Below are 24,643 nucleotides of genomic sequence, written 5' to 3' on the forward strand. Positions count from 1 at the left end.
GAGTAAGAGGTAGACGGATCTCTCTGAGTTCAAGGCTGCCCAGGGATACATGAGATTGAATCAGTCCAAAAGAATAACAGATCACATGCCTTTAATGCCAGCGCTAAAGAGGTATAAAAGATAGAAGCAGGGTCTTTGGTATTCAGTAGGAGGCATTCATTCTCCAGTCACAATGAAGACAGGAGCCATTGATCCTCCAGCCACACTGAAGACAGGAAGGCTGGGTATCAAGGAGGATAGTAAGACATTGAAGTCTCAGGATTCTCCAGCCATGCTGAGATGAGGCAGCACTCCGAGGCTTGGTGAAGAGCTCATGCATGGATCGGCCCTTTCAGCCTGAGCTTGAAGTAAGAGCGAGTGGCTTGGCTGCTTTGCTTTTCTGATCTTCAGCTTGAAGACTGAACACCAATATCTGTCTCTGGGTCTTTGATTTTTCATGCAACAGGCTCTCACAGTGGCACACTTGCTGTACTTCAGATATCTCACTGAGAAAGACAACTCTGCAACGGAGCATATTTACAGACAGTAACTGCAAGCTTCAATCTAAACTTGAGTATGTTCTAAATGGCCTCTGGGAAATTGCTTATGGCCTTGGAATATTAGTTTCTCATCTTCAAAATGCTATAATAATAATAACAATAACTATTAAGTCCACTCTAACTCACAACCTGCACTTCAAACTGGGGTAGGGGAACCTGGTCTACATGTTCCTGGTACCATAAGCCACTTTATCTACACGCAATATAAAAAAAGTAAAGGTTTGGAGGAATCTACAGCAGCATATTGTCAACATTAGATGTATTTGTGTTCTTGTAGCTCAATAAAAACATTTTCATGATACAAACGTACGTGAGCAAGAACTCAGCAGAGATTCCATCTCCTCACAGCGGGATTTTAACAGGAGTCTCTCAACCATCGACCATGCTCTGATTCATCCCTACATCATCACAGTAAGTTCCCTTCTGTGGCCCCGGGGGACCCCAGACAGACCCAATGCCTTCCTCCATCTCATCTAGTTTTACAAACCCAACCCCTTGTGTTTCTTGTTTTCACCAGTCTTTTTTCTACCCCTTTACTTAATAGACTCCTAGTCCTACAGTGATCTTGGCAGTCCTCCCAACTTTTGAAAATGACCCCCACAGATTTCTAATTTCACTTTGGTCCTACCTCCCGTAGAGCTTTCTCATCATGCCAACTCTGAGCAGAGAATCCGACCACAGAACTCTGGCCCGGATTGATACTCAGGTCTACTTAAATGTTCACAGGTGGATGTGTGTGCAAGTGTGTGTTCCCACTGTGCTGGCGTTCCTTTGGGACACAACTCCCATTTCCAACTCAATATTAAGACACAGTGATTGGGAATATAGGCTGTGTTGAATCAATGTGCTATGTTGCATCCCTTTTAACATCAGGCAGAGCCCCTGGCTCCATGCTGAGCTTGAAGTTATTGTACAAACATACTTGTGTGCAAAACTAAAGGAACAAATACTATTCAAAGGAATTCTCTGAGTCAAGCACATGTTTCTAACTGCAGTATCTGAGTCATAAAATTCACCCTGAAAAGTAAGTACTTCTCTGTCTCTCTCTCTCTCTGTCTCTCTCTGTCTCTCTGTCTCTGTCTCTCTGTCTCTCTGTCTCTCTGTCTCTGTCTCTCTCTCTCTCTCTCTCTCTCTCTCTCTCTCTCTGTTGCTGTTTTGCTGTTGTTTTTGAGACAGGGTTTCCCTGTGACTTTGGAGGCTGTCCTGAACTAGCTCTTGTAGACCAGGCTGGTCTCGAACTCACAGAGATTCACCTGCCTCTGCCTCCCAAGTGCTGTGACTAAAGGCTTGTGCCACCACCACCCAGTGCTGCTTTCTCTTTCTTTTTTTTTATTTTTATATCATTTTTATTTTAATTTTAAATAGCTTGTTTTACATGTCAATCCCAGTTCCCTCTCCCTCCCCTCCTCCCGCACTCCCCTTCCCCCCCACCCTCCCACCCTATTGCCAAATCCTTCCACATAGGGGATATCTAGAGTCTGTCATTTTACCCTGGGTAGGGTTCAGACACTCCCCTAAGAGTCCAGGCTGAGAAAGCATCCCTCTTTGTGATATAGGCACACGAAGACTGTTTGTATACCAGGGATAGACACTGATCCACAGCACATAGGTTGCCCAGGCCTTCTCGCTGACATTCACATTTGGGGGGTCCAGATCAGTCCCATGCTGGCCTCCCCACTGTCAGTCTGGGGTCCAAGAGCTCTCCCCTGTTCAGGTCAGCTGTCTCTTCTGGTTTTGCCAGCCCATTCTTTGCCAATTTGCTCATCACTCCTCTCTCTCTGTCACTGGGTTCCTTGGGTTCAGTTCAGTGCTTAACTGTGGGTGATTGCCTCTGCTTCCATCAGTCACTGGATGAAGACTCCAGGATGGTTATAGACATCAAGTTCATTATCAGGAATGGGCATTCGAGGTGGTCTCTCCACTATTGCTTAGCTTGCCAATTGGTGTCATCCCTTTAGATCACTCGAGGTCGCTCTGGTGCCTGATCTGTATTCGATCCTATGATTCCCTCTTCCCCCTATTCTACCCCCATCCCCTCAACTTCCTGTTCCCCCATGACCAACTCTCTTCCTCTTCACCCCCTCTCTTCTTCCCAGGTCCCACTCCCCCCCACCCCTCACCTTGTTCCCCATCCATTCAGGGGATCTTGTCTCAATCCTCTTCTCTTGGGTACTATGCATATATGCATATCTTTTAGGTTCTTTCCTGTTTCCCAGACTCTCTATCAGTGGAAGTGCAGACTGGCACTATCCTGATCCATGACTAGAAACCATATATGAGTGAGTACATACCATGTTTGTCTTTTTGCGACTGGGTTACCTCACTCAGGATGGTTTCTTCCAGTGCTATCCATTTCCCTGCTAATTTCAAGATTCCATTGTTTTTTTCTGCTGAGTAATACTCCATTGTGTAAATGTACCACATTTTCTCTATCCACTCTTCAGTTGAGGGGCATCTAGGTTGCTTCCAGGTTCTGGCTATTACAAATAATGCTGCTATGAACATAGTAGAGCAGAGGCCCTTGTTGTATGAACTTGCCTCATTTGGATATATGCCTAAGAGTGGAATTACTGGGTCTAGTGGTATATTAATTCCCATTTTCCTGAGGAATCTCCATACTGATTTCCAAAGAGGCTGTATGAGTCGGCACTCCCACCAGCAGTGGAGTAGTGTTCCTCTCTCTCCACATCCTCTCCAGCATAAATTGTCTTCAGTGTTTTTGATTTTAGCCATTCTGACAGGAGTAAGATGGTATCTCAGAGTTGTTTTGATTTGCATTTCCCTGATGGCTAAGGATGTTGAGCACTTTCTTAAGTGTCTCTTGGCCATTTTAGCCTCCTCTACTGCGAATTCTCTATTTAGCTCTGTACCCCACCTTTTAATTGGATCCTTTGGTGTTTTGGAGACTTGTTTCTTGAGTTCTTTGTAAATTTTGGATATTAGCCCTCTGTCAGATGTAGGGTTAGTGAATATCTTTTCCCATTCGGTGGCCTGCCTTTTTGTCTTTTTGACTGTGTCCTTTGCCTTACAGAAGCTTTTTAGTTTCAGAAGATCCCATTTGTTAATTGTCGATCTCAGTGCCTGTGCCACTGGTGTTATGTTTAGGAAGTGGTCTCCTGTACCAACTCGTTGAAGAGTATCTCCCACTTTCTCTTCTAAAAGTTTCAGTGTGGCTGGATTTATGTTGAGATCTTTGATTCATTTGGACTTAAGTTTTGTACAAGGCGATAAACATGGATCTATCTGCAGTCTTCTGCATACCAGTACCCAGTTATGCCAGCACCATTTGTTGAAGATGCTTTCTTTTTTCCATTGTACAGTTTTAGCTTCTTTGTCAAAAATCAAGTGTTCATAGGTGTGGGGGTTAAAATTAGAGCTTTCGATTCGATTCCATTGGTCTACCTGCCTATTTTTGTGCCAATACCAAGCTGTTTTCAGGACTATAGCTCTATAGTAGAGCTTGAAGTCAGGTATGGTGATGCCTCCTGAAGTTCCTTTATTGTATAGGGATGTTTTAGCTATCCTGGGCCTTTTGTTTTTCCATATAAAGTTGATTAATGTTTTTTCCAGGTCCTTGAAGAATTGTGATGGAATTTTGATAGGGATTGCATTGAATCTGTAGACTGCTTTTGGCAAGATTGCCATTTTTATTATGTTGACCCTACCAATCCAAGAGCACGGGAGATCTTTCCATTTTCTGGTATCTTCTTTGATTTCTTTCTTCAAAGACACAAAGTTCTTGATATACAGGTCTTTAATTTCCTTGGTTAACATTATCCCCAGATATTTGATGCTGTTTTTGGCTATTGTAAAGGGTGATGTTTCTCTGATTTCTTTCTCAATCACTTCATCATCTGTATATAAGAGGGCCACTGATTTTTTTGAGTTTACCTTGTATCCTGCCACATTGCTGAAGGTGTTTATCAGCTCTAGGAGTAACCTTGCGGAGTTTTTTGGGTCACTTATGTAAACTATCATATCATCTGCAAATAGTGAAAGTTTGACTTCTTCTTTTCCTATTTGTATCCGCTTTATCTCCTTTTGTTGTCTTATTGCTGTAGCTAGAACTTCAAGTACAATATTGAAGGGATATGGAGAGAGTGGACAGCCTTGTCTTGTTCCTGATTTTAGAGGAATTGCTTTGAGTTTCTCTCCATTTAGTTTGATGTTAGCTGTTGGTTTACTGTATATTGCTTTTATTATATTCAGGTACGTTCCTGTTATCCCTGATCTCTCTAGGACCTTTATCATGAAGGGGTGCTGGATTTTGTCAAAGGCTTTTTCAGCATCTAGTGAGATGATCATGTGTTTTTTCTTTCACAGATTGTTAATATGGTGGAATACATTGATAGATTTTCTAATGTTGAACCATCCCTGCATTCCTGGGATGAAGCCTACTTGATCATGGTGGATGATTTTTCTGATGTGTTCTTGAATCCGGTTTGTGAGTATTTTATTGAGTATTTTTGAATCAATGTTCATGAGGGAAATTGGTCTATAGTTCTCCTTCTTAGTTGTGTCTTTGTGTGGCTTGGGTATCAAGGTAATTGTAGCCTCGTAGAAAGAGTTTGGCAGTGAGCCTCCTGCTTCTATTGTGTGGAATACTTTGAGGAGTATTGGAATTAGCTCTTCTTTGAATTTCTGGTAGAATTCTGCACTGAAGCCATCTGGGCCTGGGCTTTTTTTATTTGGGAGACTTTTGATGACTGCTTCTATTTCATTAGGGGTTATAGGTCTGTTTAGATTGTTTATCTGTTCTTGATTTAGTTTTGGCAAGTGATATCTATCCAGGAAATTGTCCATTTCCTTTAAATTTTCAAATTTTGTGGAGTACAGATTTTCAAAGTATGCCCTGATGATTCTCTGGATTTCCTCAGAGTCTGTTGTTATGTCCCCTTTTTCATCCCTGATTTTGTTAATTAGCATGCTCTCCCTCTGTCTTTTGGTTAGTTTGGACAGAGGTTTATCTATTTTGTTGATTTTCTCAAAGAACCAACTCTTTGTTTCATTGATTCTTCTCAGTGTTTTTCTGGTTTCTACTTGATTGACTTCAGCCCTCAATTTGATTATTTCCTGGCATCTGCTCCTCCTGGGGAGTTTGCTTCTTTTTGTTCTAGAACATTCAGCTGTGCTATTAATTCTCTAGTATGACTGTTCTCCAGTTTTTTCATGTGGGCACTTAGTGCTATAAACTTTCCTCTCAGCACTGCTTTCAAAGTGTCCCATAAGTTTGTGTATGTTGTGTCTTCATTCTCATTGAAATCGAGGAAGTCTTTAATTTCTTTTTTAATTTGTTCCTTTACCCAGGGATGGTGCAATTGTGCATTGTTCAATCTCCATGAGTTTGTAGGGTTTCTGCGATTTGTGTTATTGTTGAATTCTAATGTTAATGCATGGTGGTCTGATAAGATGCAGGGGTTATTCCAATCTTTTTGTATCTGTGGAGATTTGCTATGTTTCCTATTATGTGGTCAATTTTAGAGAAGGTTCCATGTGGTGCCGAGAAGAAGGTATATCCCTTTGTATTTGGGTGGAATGTTCTATAGATGTCTGTTAAACCCAGTTGGGTCATAACTTCTATTAGTTCTTTTGTTTCTTTGTTAAGTTTCTGTCTGGAGGTCCTGTCTAGCGGTGAGAGCGGAGTGTTGAAGTCTCCTACTATTAGTGTGTGAGATTTTATGTGCATTTTGAGCTTTAGTAATGTTTCTTTCACGAATGTAGGTGCCTTTGTATTTGGGGCGTAGATGTTTAAAATTGAGACTTCGTCTTGATGTATTTTTCCTTTGATGAATATGAAGTGTCCTTCTTCATCTCTTTTGATTGATTTTAATTTGAAGTCTAATTTGTTAGATATTAGGATTGCTACACCCGCTTGTTTCTTGGGACCGTTTGATTGGAAGATCTTTTCCCAACCCTTTACTCTGAGATAACGTCTGTCTTTGATGTTGAGATGTGTTTCTTGTATGCAGCAGAAGGAAGGGTTCTGTCTTCGTATCCATTCTGCTAGTCTGTGTCTTTTTATAGGCAAGTTGAGGCCGTTGACATTGAGGGATATTAATGACCATTGATTGGTGATCCTTGTTTGTGCTTGATTTATTGTTAGTGAAGTTATTTTGTGTAGTTTCTCCTCCCTTTTTCTTTTGGTGTTTTGTAAAGTGTGATTATATATTGCCTGTGTCTTTGTGAATGTAGTTATCTTCCTTGGCTCTAGGTTTTCCTTCTAGCATTTTCTGTAGAGCTGGATTCATGGATACGTATTGTTTAAATCTGGCTTTGTCATGGAATATTTTGTTTTCTCCATCTATGGTAATTGAGAGCTTTGCTGGATATAGTAGTCTGGGCTGGCATCCTTGTTCCCTTAGCGTTTGTAGGACATCTGTCCAGGATCTTCTGGCTTTCATCGTTTCCATTGAGAAGTCAGGTGTAATTCGGATAGGTCTGCCTTTGTATGTTACTTGGCCTTTTTCTTTAGCTGCTCTTAATATTTTCTCTTTACTCTGTAGGTTTGATGTTTTGATTATTATATGGCGAGGTGACTTCTTTTTCTGGTCGAGCCTATTTGGTGTTCTGTAAGATTCTTGTACTTTCATAGGCATATCTTTCTTTAGGTTAGGGAAGTTTTCTTCTATGATTTTGTTGAATATGTTTTCTGTACCTTTAAGTTGAATTTCTTCACCTTCTTCTATACCTATTATTCTCAGGTTTGGCTTCTTCACAGTGTCCCATATTTCCTGGATATTTTGTGTTAAGTATTTGTTGGTTTTGAGATTTTCTTTGGTTGACGACTCTATATCCTCTAATGAGTCTTCAACACCTGAGATTCTCTCTTCTATCTCTTGTATTCTATTGGTGATACTTGCATCTGTAGTTCCTGATCGTTTACCCAGCTTTTCTATTTCCAGCATCCCTTCATTCTGTGTTTTCTTTATCGTTTCTATTTCAGCTTTCAATCCTTCAACTGTTTGAGTTGTTTCCTTAAATTTTTGGTTGTTCTTTCTTGGTGCTCTTTAGATTCTTTGAGAGATTTATTTCTTGAATTTTTCCCCCATTTCATGGATTTTTTGTTTGTTTTTTCTTCTATTTCTTTAAGGGATTTCCTCGTTTCTTCTTTGAGGGTCTCCATCATCTTCATGAAATAATTTTTAAGGTCTGTCTCCTCTTCTTCGTCTATGTAGTGCTTTTCGGGTCTTGCTGGTGTTGGATCCCTGGATTCTGGTGGGGTCATGTTGGTGTTTCTATTGCTGAGTGATCTCTTATTCTGTCTTCTTCCCATCTCTTCTTTCAGTGGGTGCTGGTGGGGTCTTTCCATCTCCACTGGTCTCCTTCCTTCCTGCAGCTGAAGCTGGGGATGCTGACACGGAGTTTGGGTCCTGGTAGGGCTGATGTCTTTCCTGAAGCTGGTCTCACTGGGGTTGGGGTCTTGGAATTGTTGACTTCTTTGCTGTGTGGGCAGGTCTCCTGAAGCTGTACTCGCTGGGGTTGGGGTCTTGGAAGGGCTGATGTCTTTCCTGAAGCTGGACTCACTGGGGTTGGGTTCTTGGAAGGGCTGATGTCTTTCCTGAAGCTGGACTCGCTGGGGTTTGGGTCTTGGAAGGGCTGATGTCTTTCCTGAAGCTGGACTCACTGGGGTTGGGATCTTGGAAGGGCTGATGTCTTTCCTGTGTGGGTGGGTCTTCTGGATGCCGGGAGCGGCCCGGAAGATCAAGGGGGATGGGTGATGGGCGGGCAGTCCCCGCCAGAGACCCAATCTCACCTGAAGCTGGACTCGCTCGCTGCTTTCTCTTTCTGAGTGTGTTAAATTACTATCCTAAGACAGTAAACAATTTTTCCAAAGGTCACCTAAAACATGGTCAAATTCAGATCAGAGCCTGCAGTTTCTGTCTCTAATCGTGGTGTGTTGCAGTGTTAGCCTGTCTTTTTTCCCCCATTAAACATTCCCTCTCACTTACTTCCATGCCAGCACAAGGTACTTCAAGGAGGAAACCCCATGGAAGAAAATCTTTCTTCAGAAAACGCCATCTTACAAAGATCATTTCTCCTTTGGCTACCAAACTGGCTCTTAATAGTCATCGTGATCTGAGCCCAGTTTATCAGCTAAATGCAAACTTTCTGGGTACAGCAGTTTGAATGTAGATGCGAATACTCTACCTGCACTTTTAAGAGTATGGCTATGAGACAAAATGTCTCCTAAGAAATTAGCTTCTAGATGTATCAGTTTTCAGAAAATCTAGGGACCTTGGAACAGGCTAATAAATGCGATGGAGGACTGGAGTGGTTGAAAGCACTGGCTGCTCTTCCAGTTCAATTCCCAGCACCCACATGGCAGCTCACAACTGTTTGTCACTCCTGTTCCTCACACAGACACCCTCACACAGTCATACATGTAGGCAAAACACCAATGTTCATAAAATACAAATAAATGCATTTTCAGAAAATGAAATGCTGCGGAGAATGATCAAGCCACCACACAGGTCACATGATCTGATAAAGGGACCCCATTTGGGCAATGCACTGCCAGTCCCATGATCAGCATTTAACCAAGACTACTCAGCTCCACACTCTAGGCTATGGTTTCATCCCAGCATGCTAAGCTGCCCTAACATGTGACATCATAGTTCTCCCCTGAGAGTCAGATTAGCCTCTGCCTACTAGTAACAAACAAAAATCAATGCGACTCCATTTAAACCTAATTCAGAAAGCCACTGCACTCACAAACACCCACTTCTTGCCCTGTAGTAGGAACACTCCCAACCCCTGTAAGCCTGGCTCCCTGCTACAGTATGAGCACAACCATCCTAGGACCACCACCAGCACAGGCAGATCTGGAACAACTAACTGTCACATCTCTGGCAGCACCTGCTATGCTGATGCCTGGCAGCTCTGTTGCCACAGCTCTGTTGGGGACCGAACAGCCCAGAAGGTAACCACAACGTGAGATACAGCACATCTGGACGCTGGCTCCCACAGCTGCAACACAATGTGTCAGAAATTCAAGATGAGCTCATTAAAAAGTCAATCTAAAGTGGTGACTCTTTTCCCTGCTTTTCATCCTTGTACTATTTTCTGTTTGTTTGCTTTTTAATCTTGTGGGTTCAACTATTGCCTTGCAACAGACAGCACGTCTGACAGCCAGGTGAAGCCACTGCGAAACCTCTGGAGAGATGACTCCTGGAGTTAGGCCACTGGCTCCCCTACTTCCCATGTTGAAAGCAGAGGCTTCCCTTAGCACACCCCAGTCTGATTCTGATGAAACCCGAGAATTATTTTTTTTTAACTCACAGTCACTTAGTCAGTCAACCGGGGCTCAGGCTTTCTGCTTCAGAAACAGGAGTCCTCCTTTTTCTTTCTCTCCATGACCGTATCTACTTGTCAGACGTTTGCATCTCGTGTTGTGTGTGCCTTGTCAGGGGGAAGAGTCTATTGACCATCTGCTTCCCGTCACTTACATCCACACAGAGAAGGACAGCTTGGCCTGGCTGGTGAGATGAAGGAGGCCTCTGCACTCAGCTGCGACTTTCTCCCAAGCAGGTCTGCTCCCCACTGGAAGATGTTCTCCAATATGCTTCTGCTTGCATAGCGTGCACGCCCTGACTTCTTGGCCCTCTGACTCTCGTCTCTCTAAACTGGAAGGGATTTGGATAGACTGTAGTTCTTCCTTTGCTCATTTGGAAGGAGCAGCTGCCCATCCTGACTTCTCCTACATGCAGTCTGCAAGGGTGTCCACTAAAAAGACACAGACCCTCGAAACAACCTCGATGTTGTATCCCCAGGTCAATACACTGAAATTGGATATCTAATGTGGGGGGACTGGGGGTGATTACATTCTAAGGACAGGGACTTCATGACTGAGATCAGTAGCTTTATAAACCAGTCCCAGGAGGACCCTCACCATACTCACCAACTGAGAACACAGAAGGAAGCCACCTATGCACCAAAAAGGTGGGCGCACCAGACACCACGGATCAGCCAGAGCATTGATCTTGACTCCAGCCCCCACAACTGTGAGGTGTGAGTGGCTATTCTTTCCAAGCCTTTGGCTTCCTAGTATCTGTTACAGTAACACACGTGGAAGAGAAGGTATGGATGGAGATGTACCTCAGTGGTAATCGCCTCACCCATAGTATCCCGACTACAGTCCTCAGCACTGAGAAAATGTCCAACTACAAGTAGTTCATTAATTCATTTCCATCCAGATCCTCTAACTTAGCTAACCCACTAAGTTCTTCTGAAACTCTTATTGCAGACCACCTAGCCCTAAACCAAGCACAAGTGGGAGGGTCCCAGCTCCATTCACCCTTAATTAGAAAGTAAGAGACAGCAGGGCCACAAAGTGAAAGGAATCTGGAGCCTAGAATCAGGCAAAACTTTTATGTGCACGGATGCCCCCAAGAAAGCCCTCTGTGGTGTCAGCATCCCAGGGATGACGTAAAGGGAGATGCATTGGTTAGGAATACTAAATTAAAAGGTGCTTGGGGAGCTAGAGGAAAAAGTCTGTCCTTGGGTATCTTCCCTTGCTGGAGTCAGGGTCCCTGGCCTCTGTGACTGGAGCACTGAGCCTCCCGACACTTCTCATACACACACACACACACACACACACACACACACACACACACACACACACGTGCACCCAGCACATACACAGAGCCCCCTTGCTGTTTCTCCTTGTGGTGCTGGGCTTTGAACCTAGGTCTCTTGCACACTAGGAAGCACTCCTCCACTGAGCTATAGCCAGTGTCTTCTTTTTACATTTTTTAAAAGTTTCATAAAACATTTCAGTTTATTCCCTCCACCATCTTGGTCCAAGGGACTGAACTCAGGTCATCGGGCTCAGAGGCAGGTGTTTATACCCTCTGAGCCATCCGTCTCTCCAGCCTTACTGTTCATACTGGGACAGAAGCTTAATTTCTCATTCAGCTTCCCAAGCTGGACTCGAACTTCTCCGTGATATGACCCTGACAGGGTCTGATTTTGCCATCCTCCAGAGTAGCTGGATTATAAGCCTGCCACCAGACCTGTAATAACCATCACTTTTTAAGGCCACAAGCATTGACTGGGTCACAAAGCTCATGGGGCGGGCTAATTTTGCTGGGTGTCTTTTAAGTTATTACTGTACAAAAGAGAAAAAATAGCTTTTCCAAAGAGACGGCTACTTAAAAAAAATGCTCCAATTTCCAACTCCCAACCTGTGTTCCGTATGCAAACTCCATTTCACTGCAGGTAGAAATAGACAGGTAATTTTGATGTCATTTAAAGAAAAATGCCCAGCTCTTTCCTGTTTAAAGGCACAGGTTCCTTTTTTTTTTTTTTTTAACCAGTCTGTACTATTCTTTGGTCCTTTCTCTGTTTGAAACGGCGTTCAGTCGCATGTACAAGTGTTGCCTATTGTTGCCATGCAACGCGTGGGAGGAGGCTTTTTAAAGAGATCCTGACCAGTGGGATATACAGTCACGAATGACCCTGATCCTGTCATATGCTCTTTCATTAAGTTTTCCAGGGCAATAATTTCATGACAACACAGTGAGCTTTAACTGTGGGTCAGACACTGACGTCCTATGCACACCTGCAAGGACAGACTTGTGACCCTCATCCAGGTCCCTAGCAGGGCCACCCTGAGCAGCCGCTCTTCTTCAACTGCATGCTGCACCCAACACAAACAGGTGAAGGGAGTGGCCGAGATCAGCTAAGACAGAAAGAACCAATGGCTGTCATAGATAGCCTCCAATTAGAAAGCCACATCTGTTCCTGAAGACACAGCTGGGAGGCACCGATTTCCTCAGTTCTTGAATGAAATGGAACGCCCTTGCCTACCACAACAGCCCTGGCCTGTCCAAGGTCTAAGGAAAGGAAAAGAACACAGGACCCTTACACAGCTAGGTAGGGTTCGCAGAGAGAAGTGTGTGCATTTTGGAGCTCTCAGGCTGGGTGCGTAGCTCAGTTGAAGAACTACTTGGTTAACATACGTGAAGCCTGCATCCCATTCCAAAACTAGATCTGGTGGCACGTGGCTATAACCCCAGCACTTGGGAAGTTAAAGAAGAAGGGTGAGGGATGAAAAAAAGTTCATAATTATCTCTTTCTGTATAGCAGACCGCCGGCCTAAGCATATGAAAAATGTTTCATTAAAAGGTGGGGAGAAGCCTTCAGTCTAAATCTTGCTTTTGTTTTGTTTTCGTTTTTACGGGAATCTTTAGAGAATATTAGAGAAGTGACCGTGAAAGGAAGAAGAGATAAACCAGCTGTTACATGTGACTCGGAAGCTAAAAGACAAAACTGACAGCCTCCCGAGCTGTAAATTCTCTCCCATCATGCTTCACTCTGCCAACCCAACTGACTATCATCCTTACACTGAATCTTTTTTAAATTTTCTTGTCAAAGATAAAAAATGGATATGAAGACAACCGATGGATTAAAACATAGAGATAGAGAAAAGGAATCCTTAAAAAAGAAAAAAAACTGTTCAAACACTTTCTAAGGTTGTTTTTGCAAGAAGTAATACTCATTTATAAAACAAACACAATGCTGTGTACAGCTCAGTGTGTAGAGTGCTTGTCGAGCATACACAGAGCTCTGGGTTCAATCCCTAACAACAACACAACACCTTGCATGCTGGCACATACCTATAATCCCAGCACTCAGTAGGCAGAAGCAGGAGGACCTGGATTTTAAGCTCATCCTTAGCTGTATATCCTTGGGATACACGATACCTTAACTCAAAACACAAATAATGGTGCTGGAGAGATGGCTCACCAGTTAAGAGCACTGGCTGCTCTTCCAGGGGACCCGGGTTCGATTCCCAAAACCCACACAGCAGCTCACAACCATCTGTAGCTCTAGACTCAGGAATCGAATGCCGTCCTCTAGCCTCCTCAGGCACGGAGCACAAGTGGTACACAGACATACAGGCCAAACAGCCATCCAGACAAAATTAGGTCACCAAGATTTTATTCTGTCATTTTTTATTCACCTTCCCTCAGATGCATGGCTACCCTCTCCTCGAGTATTGATATTCTTAAGTGACCTGGCAAGTGGCATCTCAAGCAAGATGCAATTTAATCAGAGCATTGGAAAACATTCAATTTCACGTAAGAGCAAGGGAAAGAGGATGCATTGGCTGACAAAGAAAATGTATTTCCACCTGTAAAAATATTGATTTGCCCACACACAAAAAAAGGAGAGGCTGGTTTACTGTGCCAGCAAGAATGTCTCATCCAGATCTTTCTGATCTGTTTTGTGCTGTGATTTGCAACATTTCAATGTTAAATTCTTCCACCAAGTTGCAAATATATTCTTCTCACATACCAAAAGCACACTCCTCTGTGTGATGTGTTCTACTCTAACAAAAATCATTTATCGCTGGACGCTTTCTTAAGACAGTAGGGAACCCGCTCACCTCTGTGACAGCCTTCATCTGAAATGAGCTGGGATCCACAGGGAACAAATATCTAGAGGGAGGAAACTTCAGCTAACTTGCTATTTTCTTATGAAGATGCTCAGGAAGAAATGGTGATGGTTTGAATGAGAACATCTCACACACACACACACACACACACACACACACACACACACACACGCCCCATAGGCTCAGGCTTCAACACTTGGTACCCAGTTGCTGGCGCTGTCTATAGAGGTTTATGAAGTGCACTCTTGCTTAAGGCAGTACCTTACTAATGGGGCAGAATTTTTTTTTGGTTTTTCGAGACAGGGTTTCTCTGTGGCTTTGGAGGCTGTCCTGGAACTCGCTTGGTAGTCCAGGCTGGTCTCGAACTCACAGAGATCCGCCTGCCTCTGCCTCCCGAGTACTGGGATTAAAGGCGTGCGCCACCAACGCCAGGCTCTAATGGGGCAGAATTTAAAACCTTGTTTCGCTCCCAATTTTTGCTTCCTCTGCTTCATGTTTTGCAGTCAAGAGTATGAGCTCTCTCAGCTTCCTTCTCTGGCCACCATGCCTGCTGCTCTGCCTCCTACCACAATGGACTCTGCTTCATCACTGCAACAGAAAAATAACCAATACAGAAACCCTGCCAGATAACTTGTGCTGTTCACTATATCCAGCTCCCAAGAGAGAAAGCCAGAAATTGACCAATAGACAAGAAAAACCTGGCTCATCCCGAAGCTTTCCAAAGTACAGCTGGTGTAGAAGGGGTCTGAGTAGATAAGTGAAATTCTCATACCTCCACCACAAAGAAGACAACTGATGGGGGAAGTCCTTCAGTATATATGTGCTTGTCTTATTGGTTGTTTAAATAAAGCACTGTTGGCCAATAGGGAAGCAAGATAGGTAGGACTAGGAGTCGAGGAGGATTCTGGGAAACAGGCACAGTCAGTCACGATGTAGGACACCTGAGAAGTAACATGCTCGGACCTTTCCTCCAGTAAGAGAAGATCACATGAAAATACTCAATTAGCAATTATGGGTTAATAATTAAGTCAGAGCTAGCCAGTAAGAAACCAAGAAAACAGTCAACAGCTTCATAATTAATATAGTGTCTTGTGTGTTATTTGTGGGCTGAAACTGTGGCAGGGCACAGGCAGCTGGCAGGAAAACTACACTGTTATAGACAAGCACTGCTTAGGTCCAAATATTACACAGAAGGAATCCTCAGGAGGAAATAAATCCCCACATCCACCCCAAGAAGTCTTCAATTATTAGACTATGACAGCATCATAGCATAGCAGTGGCTGTTCTGTTTGAACCACAGTGTACTTTAATATTCAAAGAGTATCTAACCACAGATACCATGAGCACAGGCAAGGAAACCTTGTACATCGGTTGTCAGTCAAGGAAACTCCAAATCACATTACTTAGTACCATTCAACTCATGCTCTACACTAATGGGCCAATTTCTCTATGCATTCTTCTTTTGCAGGGAACACAACAGCAATGTCCCAGAAGGAAGGGGTTCTCTTACTATTTCCTGTGATTGCATTGCTCGGTCATGAATGTGAGGGCATCTGGTAGTTGGCCCCAGCTGTGTGCTCAGAAGATTCAGCCCTCATCCTGGGAGTTCTGGCCTTGTCTAACATAGTCATCACCTGGCCAGAACCTACTCAACACAGATGCCAGCCAGAGCATGCAGCTAACTGTGCCCACCGGGTCCTAAGGAGCTGCTTGCCCAGAGACTGCAAACCAGCAAAAATCTCTGCCACTCATTGGCTGCATCCATACCTTCTCCCAAAAGAGCTGCCCCCAGAGGCTTCCCAGTGCACCTATATGAGCTTTCCCTGAGCTCTATGGCACTTCTGAGGTCTGCTTATATGTTGTAGTTACTCTTGGATAGTCGCTTCATAATTTTTATGTCACACTTGCCATGTCCAAACCATCATGTAGTTGCCATTTCCTCATTGGGACCGAATGGATGCATTTACCAGAGATGAAGCTACGGCCCAACCCAGCCAAGAAACATCCCCAAGGACACAGAGAAATAAAGTTTCCAGTTTCAGAACTGAACCAAGTCACTCAATAAACATGTCCCCTGTTTTCCTAACCCACAGGGGTCCTATTGTGTTGAACAGGGTACAAAAGTTGAATGCAAAATGAGTTGTAAGCTGAGGACTTGCAAGAGAATTGATGATCTGTGGGCTAAAAGAAATGAGGGAAGAAAGTAAAAAGGAGAGAAAGATAAAGCATGGTTGCTGAGTCGGGGTTACCAGTGCTGTGATGAAACACCATGACTGAAAGCAAGTTGGGGAGCAAAGGGTTTATTTGGCCTGCACTTCCACATCACAGCCCATCTATAAAGGAAGTCAGGACAGGAAGTCAAGCAGAGCTGAGACCATGGACGGGTGCTGCTTATTGGCTTGCTCCTCATGGCTTGCTCAGCCTGCTTTCTTATAGAATCCAGGATCACCAACACGGGGATGGCATCATCCACAATGGGCTGGGCCCTCCCCCCAACAAATGCCAATCAAGAAAATGTCCTACAGGCTTGTCTACAGCCCAATCTTATGGAGGCATTTTCTTAATTGAGACTCACTCCTCTTCAATGACTCTAGCTTCTGTCATGTTGACATAAAACTATTCAACACAATGAGACAGCTGGAGGAATCAAGAGTATAACTCCAAATGCAGAATACATCTTTCACAGATGCTAGAACATTTGTTAGTATAGGAGGAATCTGAGGATATCCCAAGGCTGAGTTGTAGGCAGTTTTCCTGTCCCACAGCTGTTCTCAAATAATCACTCAGAGGCTTAATATTAATAACAAATGCTCAGCCAATAGCTCAGGCTTATTACTAACTAGCCCTTACATTTTAAGTTAACCAATATTCCTTATTTACACTCTGACATGTGGTGGTACCTTTATTAGTGTGGTGTGTTCATCTCCTGCTCCCTCTGTTTCTTGCTGGCAACCCTCTACTCCACCCTTCTTCCTTCCAGCATTCTCTCTGTCTCTCCCAATCTCTTCCTGTCTAGCTATTGACCAATCAGCTTCTTTATTAACCAATGAGAGTACTACATATTCACAGTGTACAGAAAGATTATTCCACAGTATTTCTCCTTTTTGTCTAATTAAAAGGGAAGACTTAACCTTAACATAGTAAAACCATATACAACAGAAACAGCTATCAAGTAAGAATTACAGTTGCAATATCCAGTTCATTTATATTTGGCAAAATCAGACCTAGTTACCTATAAGCCTGAGCTATTGACCAAGCATTGGTAATTAATATTAAGTCTCTGAATGTTATTTAGGAAGTGGCTGTGGCATAGAAAAGCTCCACCTACACTGAGTTAAGTTGTTTCCAGCCTCAAAATAAGCCCAGAGTACGGAAGAGTCTGTCTGCAGGAGCCCAGATTGTATAATGAGAGACTCCAGTCCGTTTACAGAGGCCAGGCCAGGTTCCATGAGTCAGGGCAGGGTGAATTTTAGAATGCAGTTATGAATTATGCTTGTCTGATAAAGTGACAGTAGAGAAATGAAAATATATCTGAACTGAAAATAAAACTGAACTCTAAGATCCATTACCTCATCAGTATTTGGCTATGTTTCTAGTCCCAGGCCTGATTCCCCTCCTATTGAGTATGCCACAAGTCCAACTGGAGAGCTATTGGTTACTGCCTACATGTGAGTGCCACTGTTGGACGTTTAGGTAGTCACTGCTGTGGTTCATAGGCATCACGGCTGTGTAGGATTATTGACTGCTTCCCTCCCTTCACAGCTGGCATAGCACCTTCTGGTAGTATGGAAGCTAGACTTCAAAAAGGTTTTCCATTCAGGTCCAGACTTTGTGATGTCTTTAGCAATGGGGATATCACACAACACACATTACTCCTGAGAGGCAACCTAGAGCAACAGCAAAAACCTATGTTGCCCTGGGAGTCTCTTGGGCTCCCTTTACTAACAACTGGAAAGGAGGTTTCTCATGCCTGGTCATAGGTTTTCATTAGGTAGTCTGTGGCTCTTGAAAAATAGAAGATTCACACAAGTTTAAGTAAATATGATGCAAGACAAGCCTGAAGAAAAATGGTGGGCTTGGCTTTTTATAATTCCAGAACACTGAGCAGCTGTAATTCAAATTAGTTCTCCTCATGACACCACCAATAGGGATTCAGTAATCCAGGAGAATAGTAAACAGTGACCAAAGTAAAAATATAGCAGTCAGATGCTTCCAACATACCACCTGAGAATCCTTAAGATAACACTAAATAATGATCAAAGTGGGAGCCTGACAGCCAGAGATGTCAAAGCCATCACCCGCATAGTTTCAGACACTCACCAGAGGCATGTCTTGGAGAGTAATAATGATGTTGGAAATTTATCATTTCAGATGAGATCATGTCACTATGGTAACCAGTAGTCTACATGACAACGTTGAGAACTTATTAAACAACATTATCCCTGTGCTGTTGTTAAGGAATGAGCATCAAAGCCAGGATAACAACATACTTAACAAAGTCTACCCGGTGGGCAGCTTTGTTGACAAGACTCAACCACTCCTGATCCTTTCCCAGCTCCCCTGAAAGACAGTGCAACCCTGCCCGGCTACAGTCTGTGTTCACTCTCTCTGTACAATCTCCAAGCTACCCAGGGAATCCTCAGGTGTGTACGGTGGCAGAAACAATTGACCATGTTTTAGACAGGGGGAAGGTGAGGACAACACTGAGATTGTCCTCTGGCCTCCACAAGCAAGCACCTGCACACACATGAAGAGTAAAAAGGTGACAACATGGAAACCCCTCACTTTTAAGGGCATGATTGGAACAATGACATCATTACCACTGCTCAGACCCCGCTGAGCAGAACTCAAGACCACTAAGCTGAGGGTCTAGGAAATAATTGCTACCTAATTGGCCTCAAAGCTTCATGATGCAAAAGGGGTGTCCAATACCACAGAAGAAATCAGGTGGCCTGTGTCCTCTCAAGAAGGATATACTGAAGTGATATACCCTTTGCTCAATTCTCAGACTCTGTGAAGGACTCGTGCCCTGTAAAATCATCCAACAGATCACTGGAGGTGAAGAATTCTCTGCTGCTTAAAATTCTGAATCTGAAAAATAGGTCAAAATTAGCTTAAGAAGGTCAAATAACGACCAAAAAAGGATTAGGCAAATCTACCTTTTAAAAGTGCATGTTAGCCAGGCAATGGTGGTGCACATCTTTAATCCCAGCACTCAAGAGGCAGAGCCAGGTGGATCTCTGTGAGTTGGAGGCCAGCTGGGTCTACAACAGTGAGTTCCAGGATAGTCAGGGATACACAGAGAAACCTTGTCTCAAAACAACCCCCACGTGTTAACTATCTTTAGTCTGGTGTTTAATTGTTTTGGAGGAAATTGGGGGCCTTGCAGTAGGGTCCTGTAAGAGACAAGAGAGTTTACTCTATTATAACCCCCATTATCCTGCACTGCCTCCATCCCAGAAAAGATGCAAGGAGAGGCCTTTTCCAATCCAGAAAGTGGATCCTCACTAGGACCTGGCCACACTGACACCCTTAATCTCACACCTGCAAACTCCTGGACTCTGAGAAAATACATTTCTCTTGATTCAGTCACCTAGTCTATAGTTCATCAAAATGACAGCCTGAGTTGAAACATCAGTGCTATCCTTTGTCCTCAGAAAATAAACATGACCCTGTCTCTTCCTCAAGGATCTTGTTTCTTAGTCGTGAATACTAACTACTGAGTGATGAGGTGCAGATGAGAATAATGTACACCACTAAGAGGTTGAAAAAAAGGAAATGTAAAGGTCCCTCCCCCAAAACACACATATGTATGCACACATGTACATGTGTACATGCAAGCATGCAATGCACGTGTGCACATATACATCCACACACTTAAGTATGCACATGTAAATACATGCATGTATATGTGCACCCACAAGCATACAATGCACATGTGCACATATACATCCACAGACTTAAGTACCCACGTGTACATGCATGTCACTATCCTAACTCCTTTCTTTCCAGGCTGTCAAGAATGGGTTCAATGGCTCTCCTCTCTCTCACTCCTGCCTCCTCCTCCTTCCTCTCCTTCTCTCCTTCTGTGTGTGTTTGTGAGACCATGCATGCATGTGCTCATGGCTTCACCTGTGGTGATATTTTGTTTGTTCTCTAACAAATAAAGCTTGCCTGAACATCAGAGTGTGGAGCTAGCCACTAGCTAACCATAAAAACTAGGCAGTGGTAGCATACACCTTTAATCCCAGCACTTGGGAGTTGGAAGCATGAAGATCAGGAGTTCAAGGGCCACACTGGGTTACATAAGAGTCAACCAGTTTAAAATAGAAACAGAGCTCATGCCTTTAATCCCAGCACTAGCGAGGTGGAGATAGGAAGTGATATGACTGGACTGAGAGAGGAATATAAGGCAGAAGGAGACAGGAGCTCACCCTTTTCAGTCTGAGATTTCGTAAAGATAAAAATGCTAGTGGTTGACTGCTCTGATCCTGTGATCTTTCAGCTCTAATCCCCTAATACCTGACTCTGTGTTTTTATTATCAAGACCAATTAGAATTCGCACTACATTCACCTGTTTGCAATTTCAGTAGCTGAGGTTTCCAACAGCTACTCCTGCCAACCTTTGTGGTTTCAGCACCTTGGACAGTGCTTTGTGCCTCGTTCTGGGCTGGTCTTGTGTTTTGTGTTTTTTTCAAATTAAAATATAATCACATCATTTTCTCCCCTCCATCCAACTCTTCCCACATACACTTCTCACTCTCAAATTCATGACTTCTATTTCTTTAATTATTCACACACACACACACATGCACGTACACACTCACACACGCACGCACGCATGCATATGTGTATGTGTATTTATTCCTAAACATATAAATACAATGTGTTCAATTCATATAATGTTAATTATATGTATATCATTTCAGGGCTGACAACTTGGTATTGGATAACCAACTGTGGAGCTCTTCCCTAGGGAAGACTATTCCCCACCCACCCACCCACCCCACCCCACCTCTGCTCTCAGCATTCCTTAGTTATCTTTAGTGCTTTGTCTAGGAAGGTTCATAAGATTCCCCCCCCTACCATGTTGGAAAATCTATTGTCACCACCCTTGTTAGGGTCTCCTTTAGGCAGTAGTATTGATAAGACTTCATTGATGTAGCTTCTCTGACATTTCTGGGAGATGCAACCTCACAGCAAACTTCCTGTTCCCTCTGGCTTTGACAGTCTTCCCACCAGCCCTCTCTTGTTATCATCAGTGAGCCTTAGTTGTGATGTAAATGTATCTATTGGCTTGGACACCCCATCGTCGCTTGCTCTGTGCATCTTGACACTTTGTGTTTTTCTAGAATGATGGTCTCCATCTGTCGTAAGAAGTTTATTTGAGGAAAGGGGTGAGACACATGAGGATAAGTACTTAGGACTTAGTGAGAAATTACAATGGCTTAGGAAAGTGGTAGTTACATGTTCTCTTCCAAGGCCTGTGACTTCACTGGCCCTGAGTCTCTGGCTAGATTTCCATAGTAGGCATTTCCCTCTTGTTGAGAAGGTGTTAAGTCCAATTTGAGAGGCATCCATGCCACAGTTGCACCATCAGGGCTATCATGCCAGGCTAGTCATTGCTTTGCTTCAGAGTCATCATAGTTGGGTAGGACCATTGGTTGCTCTCCTCACTTGGAAGTTTGCGTGATGCCATCTGCTACCAAGAAAAACTATTCCTCAGAGAGGAGGCTTCCAAGTCAAAACCAGCTCCAGGTCCTGCGTCTGAAGTACACCGTGTCATCAGAAATTATACTTTCAACCTCTGGGAGGCCACCAAGGGCAAGAGCAATAAACTTATGTTTTGGAAGTCTCTTGGAAAAGCCTGATCAACAACTCAAAGGGGTCTTCTCATGCCTGGTGTTGGAGCTTACATTAGATGTCTTTGGCTTTTAGAGAGAGCATTGTCAGTCAGATGAGAAAATTCCTTTAAACGGTATATGTATAGTTATATACACACACACAGGTGTTATAGAACTCTTTTTAGGTAGACAACATGGTTCCTTGTGCCTTTTCAACATCCTTACTGCTGTTTCACCCTCCCCTCTCCTTCTGCATTTATCTTCCTCCCCCTCCCTAATTAAAGTCCTCCTGTTTTCCCATTTCCTCTTCCAAATCATTTGTACCCTGCTGTCCCACTGTCTATTGCTACTTCCTGCTCTTGTTTCTTTTTCACTCTCCACGTCTCTGTAGTTACTCCGAGACGTGTACTCATATCTGAACATTTGAAGCTAGCTGCCTCCGATGAACATGTGATGTGTTTATGATATTTTATTTCATTCTGAAAATAAAGCTTGCTTTGAATTAGAGGGTAGAGACAGCCACTAGCTGACCAAAATTAACCATAGAGGTTTGGAGGACTGAGGACAGATAGTAGACAGGAAGTAGTAAGATGGGGCTGAAGGAGAGAGAACCTCAACCCTTTTTTGGAGGAAGGAATGGAAGAGGTAGGAGGCGATGGTGGCTTCTCTACAATTTCTCTGACCATTCAGGTTCTTGCCCCAATATCTGACTCCTGATTTTTTTGTTGATAAAGGAATTAGTTAAACACATCAGTGATGTTAGTCTTTCCTGGGTCTAGGTTAACTCATTCGATGTGATCTTTCCAGATCTGATCATGATTTCTTTTCTCTTTATAGCTAAATAGTATTATTACACAGTGTATGTGTACCACATTCTCATTACCCATTCATCTATCGAAGGGTGTTTATGTAGATGGAGTTTCTGTTCCCCTTAGTCCTGCCCACCCTGTGGGAGAATCTTCCACTGATACCTTCTAGCAGGTTGAGAATTATTATAAGTAGGCAAAATTTTCCCTGTCTTTTTCTTGTAAAAGTATAGTGAAGAAACAATCTTTTAAGTCAATGGCTATGTTTCTATTTCCTAGCTATAGTGAGTAGAGCAGCAAGAAACACGGCTGAACAAGTATCTGTGGACTGAGTCCTCTGGACTTACGCCAAGGAGGAGTACAGCTGAGTCATATGGTAGATTCATCTTTACCTTTTGGGCGTCCTCCCTGTTGGTTTGCAGAGCAGTTGCACCAGTTTTCAATCTCACCAACACTGAATGAGGGTTCCCTTTTCCTCACACCACCTGCAGCATTTGCTGTGGGTTGTTTAGTTGATCTTAGCTATTCAGACTGGGGCAAAAGGAAATCTTGGAATTTTTTTACTTGCATTCTTATTTACATTTTTGCGATGTGCCTTAACCATTTGTATTTCTTCCCTTAAGAACTCTGTTCAGATTCCCAGCCCATTTTTTAGTATCTAACTTTGTTTTATTTTTGTCGGTTTGGCTCTTTGATTTGCTTTTCTTTTATAGTTCTTTATATATTCTGGATATTAATCCTCTGTCAGGATTAATATATAACTGGCAGAGATTCCCTCATCCTTTTGGCTTCCTAGTCACTGACTAGGTTTTTCTTTAGCTGTGCAAAGTCTTTTTGGTTTGATGAGGTCCCACTTGTCAATTGCTGGAACTCCTTAGCAAATAGCATACTATACAGAAACTTCACCCTTGTCATTTTCATCTGCACCTGCTGCAGTAATGTTATCAGACTGTTCCTAGAGTCACAGTTAAGACAGATCTCAACCAAACAACTCTAAGAAAGTACAGGCAATTGCAATACAAGATCAGCAAGGTTTGGCATTTGTTGAGCACTTAATAGATGCTATGAATGTTCAATTCATGTAATTCCCAAGACAAGTATTTTTATTATCTCCACATTACCAGGGACATTAACTAGCTGGCCCAACTCAGGAGAAAGTCAAATGGTTTGCTTCCACATCACATGGGAAGTAAGAATCAGGGGCAGCGGGCTAGAGAGATGTCCTTGAAGAGGACACAAGTTCGGTAAACCAGAACCCTACCCACAGAGAGAAGCTCACACCTGCAGGTAACTCTAGTCCTGGAAATTTGATGCCTTCTTCCAGCCAATACAGGTACCCACACACATGTGCATGTGTACACACACAGACACACAAAACAAAAAAATAAAATAAATCCTTTTTAAAAAGAATAGAGGCAGGTCTGGGTGGTGGTGGCACACACCTTTAATCCTAGCACTCAGGAGGCAGAGGCAGGTGAATCTCTGTGAGTTCAAGTCCAGCCGGGTCTACAGAGAATGTACCAGGACAGCCAGGGCTGTCTCAAAAAGCAGAAGGAGGAGGAGGAGGAAGAGGAGAAGGAGGAGAGGAAGAAGAAGAGAGGAGGAAGAGGAGGGAGGCAGGACTGGAATCCTAATTAAATTATTATTATTATGCATCCCTACTTCCATAGCTGCTAAAATCAGTTTCTTCAGATGATTTTTCTGCAATACTGCACTACTTTCAGGTAGATTATCAGTGTTTTATGTGTTTCATCACATAAAACTCACTCCATCATTCACTGATTAATCTTACAGTCTCAAACTTTATGAAGCCAGACAACTTGTGGAGTTGCCACTCATGGCTGAGGTAAGACACCCACCCCAGTGTCCTGAACATAAGTCTAGCCCTGCTGGAGTTACTGCCTGCCCTGAGAGAGCAAGAAAGGGAAATGGTAATCATGGGAAATGAATGATTTTTTCCCAAGATTTTCTTGCAGTATTTTGAAATCCTGTATTGCCTTTTAAAAATTCAGTTTGTTATATTTTATTCTAGAGCATATGCACACATTCAAGAGA

The 24,643-nt window shown here is 43.2% G+C and overlaps 1 long non-coding RNA gene across 3 annotated transcripts; it reads right to left on the minus strand.

The window, feature by feature from the left end:
* Positions 1–333: 333 nt before the first annotated feature.
* Positions 334–10,583, minus strand: LOC110340971. Of its 3 annotated transcripts, none has more exons than XR_002382829.1 (3): positions 10,438–10,583; positions 9,986–10,162; positions 334–500 (listed from the first exon to the last, which is right to left on the minus strand). It is a non-coding gene; the product is annotated as an uncharacterized LOC110340971 (long non-coding RNA). The 3 variants fall into 3 exon arrangements; XR_002382828.1 differs by having other exon boundaries at positions 9,819–10,162; XR_005871392.1 differs by lacking the exon at positions 334–500 and adding an exon at positions 8,235–8,346 and having other exon boundaries at positions 9,819–10,162.
* Positions 10,584–24,643: the final 14,060 nt, after the last annotated feature.

This window comes from Mesocricetus auratus, unplaced genomic scaffold, assembly GCF_017639785.1.
Source record: "Mesocricetus auratus isolate SY011 unplaced genomic scaffold, BCM_Maur_2.0 Super-Scaffold_100027, whole genome shotgun sequence".
In the NCBI taxonomy this organism is placed as follows: domain Eukaryota; kingdom Metazoa; phylum Chordata; class Mammalia; order Rodentia; family Cricetidae; genus Mesocricetus; species Mesocricetus auratus.